Below are 6000 nucleotides of genomic sequence, written 5' to 3'. Positions count from 1 at the left end.
AGTCATGAGTTTAGAGCCTTAATTAAAAAGGTAACAACAGATTAAGGAACACCTACTTTAGTGCAGTGAGTTTTTCTCTCTCAATCATCATTGTATTAGAGGCAGCACATATTAGGAAGAAAGTAAGTAATTACTGAGTGAACAAATGAACAAGTGATGATCTAGTAACAGGCTAACTTACCTAGTCCCTACATCCCATCCTCCTGCCTCCATTTTTCTAGCCCTTTCACATTTGAAATCCATCTAATGCAGTAGAAAGTAGTCAGACGCTGGAGTCAAACAAGTGGGTCCCAAATCTGGCCCTGCCACTCTTTTGCTGTTGTGTGACTTTTGGCAAGTTACTACCTCTTGAGCTTCAGTTTTCTCATTTATAAAATTGGCCCCCAAATTCTACTTATCACAGAAATGTTGTGAGACAATGCATGTAAAAATATTTATCATGGTAACTGGCATATGGTGAACACTAAACATGTTAGAAGACTTTGTCATATACCTAGTGGGTATTGGAATTTCCTAGATATTTTTTTTTCTTTACACATGACATACCGGCTTATTGTTCCTTTTAGGGTTTAAAGTTAATTAAATATATCTGATAAAGGGTTAATATACAAATATATAAATAACACACCACTTAATAGCAAAAAAACCCCAATCTGATTAAAAAATGGACAGAAGCGCCAAGAGACATTTTTTCAAAGATGACACACAGATGGCCAACAGATACATGAAAAGATGTTCAACATTGTTAATCATCAGGGAAATGCAAGTCAAAACTACCGTGAGATATCACCTCATACCTGTTACAATGGCTAATTATCAAAAAGACAAGAAACAACAAGTGTTGACAAGGATGTGGAGAAAAGGGAACCCTTGTGCCCTGTTGGTGGGAATGTAAATTGGTGAAGCCACTATGGAAAACAGCGTAGAGGCTCTTCAAAAATTTAAAAATAGAACTACCATATAATCCAGCAATTCCATTTCTGGATATTTATCCAAGGAAATTGAAAACATTAACTCAAAAGTATACATGCACCCCCCTGTTCACTGCAGCACTATCTACAAAAGCCAAGATATGGAAACAATCTAAACGTTCATCGATGGATGAGTGGATAAAGAAACTGTGATATACGTTTATACACACGCAATATTATTTAACCAATAAAAGAAAATTGAAACCTTACCATTTACAACAACATGGATGGATATATCGTTTATTTCTCACAGCTCTGGAGGCTGGAAAGTCCAAGATCAAGGCACTGGCAGATTTGGTGTCTGGTCATGGCTCCCAGCAACATTAGGCTCTCCCCTTTTACTGGCAAGGTGTTGCAGCAGCTTCAGTCCTTACATCTCAGATTCAGGTTCTGCAAACAAAAGTGAGTTTGTTTAAAAAAAAACCCAGTATTATCTGTACTATTAGAAATCTTTGAAAAGAAAACAAAAATATTAGCATCAGAAAATAAGAGTTTTCTGCTCTATATTCAAAATGAAAATAAAGTAGAAGTTATTGGTTTATTCATTCAGGTGCTGGAATCAAACTGAGTATAAGGAAAGTATACACATTCTAATGGCCTTGTGTGCCTTCTATGTGCATCTTGTTCATTATGATTAATCTTTTGTGATTACATTTTTCCCATTGTATTAGTTTATGTGAGAAAAGACACTTGCTCTTATTATAACATAAAAAGTGAAAAAACAGACACATAGTGGGAAAATCATGTATTCGGACTTGAGTTTGATCACTGCCTCCACCTTGAGCAAGTTATTTAACCTCTTTGAATTTTAGTTTTCTCATCCACTAAATATGGCTACTAATAATATCTTCATCTTAGAACTGCTGTGAAGGTTAAATATGTTAAGTAGGTAAAGGACTTTCTTGGCAAAAAGAAATAAATGCTACTTAACATGAGTGATATTCCATTGTTACTATATGCATAGTTTAATACCTGGAACATGACAGGCACTTAGGTAATGGTAGATAACAGGTTTTGAGACTTTTCTTATTGCCTAATTTCAATATATTGAAAAATAATTAGAATTATTGATCCAGAGATTCATAGACAGATGAATAATTCTTTGTTCATAGAGTAGGTGAATGAAAACTACTATTTTATTATTGTTATTTATTAAAATAAATAATACATAATATAACAATATACTTATATTAATATGTAACAATATATAATATTTTATTGTAAGCACATGGTAATATATAATTGATACATGATATAATTATATCAGAATTTTATATAGAATTAATATGATATAATGTAATTATATCAAAATTATACTATACATGCTATGACATATAATAAATAATATATATATATAATATTTATTATATTCCTCTTGAGGCATATACATCTGATCATGTTGCTAACCTTCTGAGAAGCCTAAAAAGTTTTCTGTCGCCTATGGAATAAAATCCAAGTGCTTGAATTTAAGTGCCATCCTTTGTTCTTTGGCCCATACAATTTTATTTAGTCTTATTTCTGTCTTGTATTTACTCATTCTTTCCTTTACCTGTTCCTTCCTTTCTTTTTTTCTCTAATTTTTCTTTTCCTAATTCTTTTGAACTTAAATATATCTGAACTTATGTAAAGGATGTAAACAAAGACAATGCTGAAAAGCAGCTTTCTGACACCTTCTTTCCTTTCGTACCCTCACTGCTGCTTGCCCTAGGAGCTCAATACTGTGAATTTGTTATATCTTCTTTGAGAATATTGCCTTTGCATATGCAGTGAGACAATATCTTGAAATTAATACTGAAAATATTAATTGTAGTCATTTATTTTCCATACTTCCTTATATATATACTCTTCCAGCCATATCAATTATAGCAGGAAATCCAATCTTTTAACTTAAAAGAGGCAGATTTTTTTATTTTTTGGCAGTTGGCCGGTGGGGAGAGGAGGACCCTGCTGAGAATCAGGCAAGAAGTAAGGCATGGGATTAAAGCCATCTCATAATAATGATAGATTTATGGTATTTAATATGCTATTTAACAAAATATTCTATCTTGTTCTCTTTGAAGCACATGGCAAGTGTGCACTTCTTATTTCCCTTGTAGGTTCGTGGGACCTTCTGGCAAATTTTGGGCAATGAACTGAAAGTGCTAATAATATATATCACTTGGAGGCTAGCATCTTTAAATAATTAATGCCAGAGTGAGAGCCACCATGGTTCTTTTTATTTCCTTTTCCTTTTTTCTCTTTAATCTGCCAGGACAATTGGGCATGACCCAGATGAAGGCTGTTCCATCTTCTTTTGTTGCAGAGTAAAGACGATACAGAGCAAAACCTCAGCTGATGCACAGTGGACATATAGTCAGAGCAGGAAATAAATCTTTGTGGTAAGATTTACAAGATTGCAAAGAGAAAACGGAGCCTGTGTTGTCCTGAGGGGGAAAACCAGGTAAGAAAAAAATTATCTTTAAAGTCTAAAGGAGTTTATGACTTTGGGGAGATCATAGATGTTTGGGAAAAAGGAGCAGCCATGTAGGGAGACCTTAGAGAGTTGCTGATGCAGCTCGTTTGCTCCTGTCCTTTGCTGCCTTCTAGAAACCATGTGGGAGCTAATCCAAGGCAATTCTTATCTTTAAGCTAAAAGTGTACATCACCAGTGCAGAGCAGATACCCCGTATCTGCTGAACTCTTTCCTGTGACAGCAGCCTAAATGTTGTGACTGTGTGACCTAGCAGAACTTATGCTCACTCATTCGATGCCCCAAGACCTGAATGAGCCAATCCTTACGCTTCGGATGGACATATCCATGAATATCCATTACGTACTGCACCTTTGTCACTGCCCTTCTCAAACAGAGACAGGGTTCCTAGAAACCCAAAGAAATAATAATATTCTAGAAAATAAATCCCTCACTGTCCTTAATTGCATAGGAATAAACTATGGTGAGAGCCACTTTGATAGCAATAAGATTCATGCACATATCATTCTACAATTAAATACATGTTATGGCAAACATGTTACGATACATGCAATAATATAGCTTAGCTTTTTAAATCCTTAGTGTTGGGTTGCATTTATATTCCATATATATTTATGGATTTCCATAATAATACTCACTTATAATAATTGTTTTCCATTATAACATACAAATAATGCCACAGTGAAAATTTTATGTATTTCTTTCAGATAGATTACTTAAAGCAGAATTTCCCTAGCCAAAGTCATATATATTACTAATTTTAATAGTGACTGATAAATTCTTCTACAACATATATTGATTTACTCACCTACAAACAATATCTGGTATTGCTTGCCTAAACACAAGCAACAGTGAATAATAGACATCTTTCAGTTTTTTAGTCTTGTGATTTTACATTATGCAACAATTTCCTTCTCTCCTATTCTTCAGCCCATAGAACCATACTCAGTTCTCAAGTGTCTGGCTAAAGCGTGTGCTCGTCTCTGCGTTCACAACGCTTCTATTGTCTGAAATGTCCTTCCCCCAATACCTGCTCTTCAAGGGACAACTCAAAATTAACTCCGTCATAAAGCCTTTCTAAACTATTGTTGCAATTGATTAATTTCTCTTTTGTGTCCTATACTAATCTACAGAATCATTTACAATAATTTTCAAATCACTTCATTATCTGACTCATTTTCTATATTTTAAATGATTTGAGAATATTTACAACTGGGACTGGGACTACTATGTTCTGTCTCCTTTACACTTAGCACAAGACCTGGCACTGAATGCTTGCTGAATGGACTGATGGGGAAATATTTATACAAACCATCCCTAGGAAAAGAACATGCCCCCTCTGGACAATACCGATCTTAAACTTAACGCTTGGCCATGGTTCAAATAAGTTCAAGCTTATTTGGGAAGAAAAATGGGCAAGGTCAGAGGATAAGTTCTCTTTCTTAACTAGTAGTGAAAAGAATCAGAGTTCTGTCGGGAAGCAAAAGGAGAACAGGCTCTGATACTACATTGATAATTTATGAACAAACTACAATTATATAGCATTATCAACTGCTAAAATCTGAGCTCAAACTTTATACATTATTTAGGAAATACTATATACAAGGATACATTTTATTTCACAACTAAAACTATAGTTCAACACAATTCTTTTTAAACAATCTACTTTTTCTCTTCTCTCAAGTATTTTCAGGGCAAAGAAATTCATTCTTTTTTGCAACCCATTCATAACCTCGTCCTGTATCTGGTATGAAGTGGACAGTAAACAAGTGATTTTTGCCTGAATGATACTGTAGTAGAAAATAATTCACGTGCAGTGGCATATGCACTGATTATGGAAGAAGCAAATTGGGTATAGAAATCTAGTTTTGCTATCAACACGTAATAGCTGTATGATAATTTTAAAAGTCTGAAAATTTTCTTCTAATTTACTTGGTTTCATAGCTATTAAGAAGTTGTAATATTTCTTCATGATGTTAGTGTCACGATGAAATGATTAATTATGATATTGTATACAAAAACACCAAAATATATCACATGATTCAGTAATGCCTATTGGACATGTCAAAATAGACTTCTTGTCATCAACAATCTGTATAAATGTGGCCATCTATAAAATTCTGAAGCATGTAAAGTGGAATATCCTGAATAGTTCTGCATAAAGTATATATTACCCGATTTTGTCATCATTTTCCATACAAATATAAATTAATAAAAATTGGACACAAGAAATATATATATTTTTTCAAATGATACAGCATTTATTACTCTTTGTAGAACATATGAATATGTGGTTTCTTCTTATTTCCTGAGTTCTGCAATAATATTCTTTTTCTTCTATCATGAAAAGTTTTATTATCTAACAAGAGTGACTGGACTTGTACAATTTGGCTTTGATATTTCTTTAATGACCTCTCACACCTACTCAAAGCAAGTGTTTTGTAATGGATATCACATGTCTTCAATCTCCCAAACAGGTGTGTCACATTTGTTAATAGCTTGAACTCTAATGAGGTGTTTACTCCCTGAATCTGTACTTTTCACCTGGAATTGGAGAAA

Source organism: Globicephala melas, chromosome 18, assembly GCF_963455315.2.
Source record: "Globicephala melas chromosome 18, mGloMel1.2, whole genome shotgun sequence".
In the NCBI taxonomy this organism is placed as follows: Eukaryota; Metazoa; Chordata; class Mammalia; order Artiodactyla; family Delphinidae; genus Globicephala; species Globicephala melas.
Note: the sequence above shows the minus strand (reverse complement) of the source record.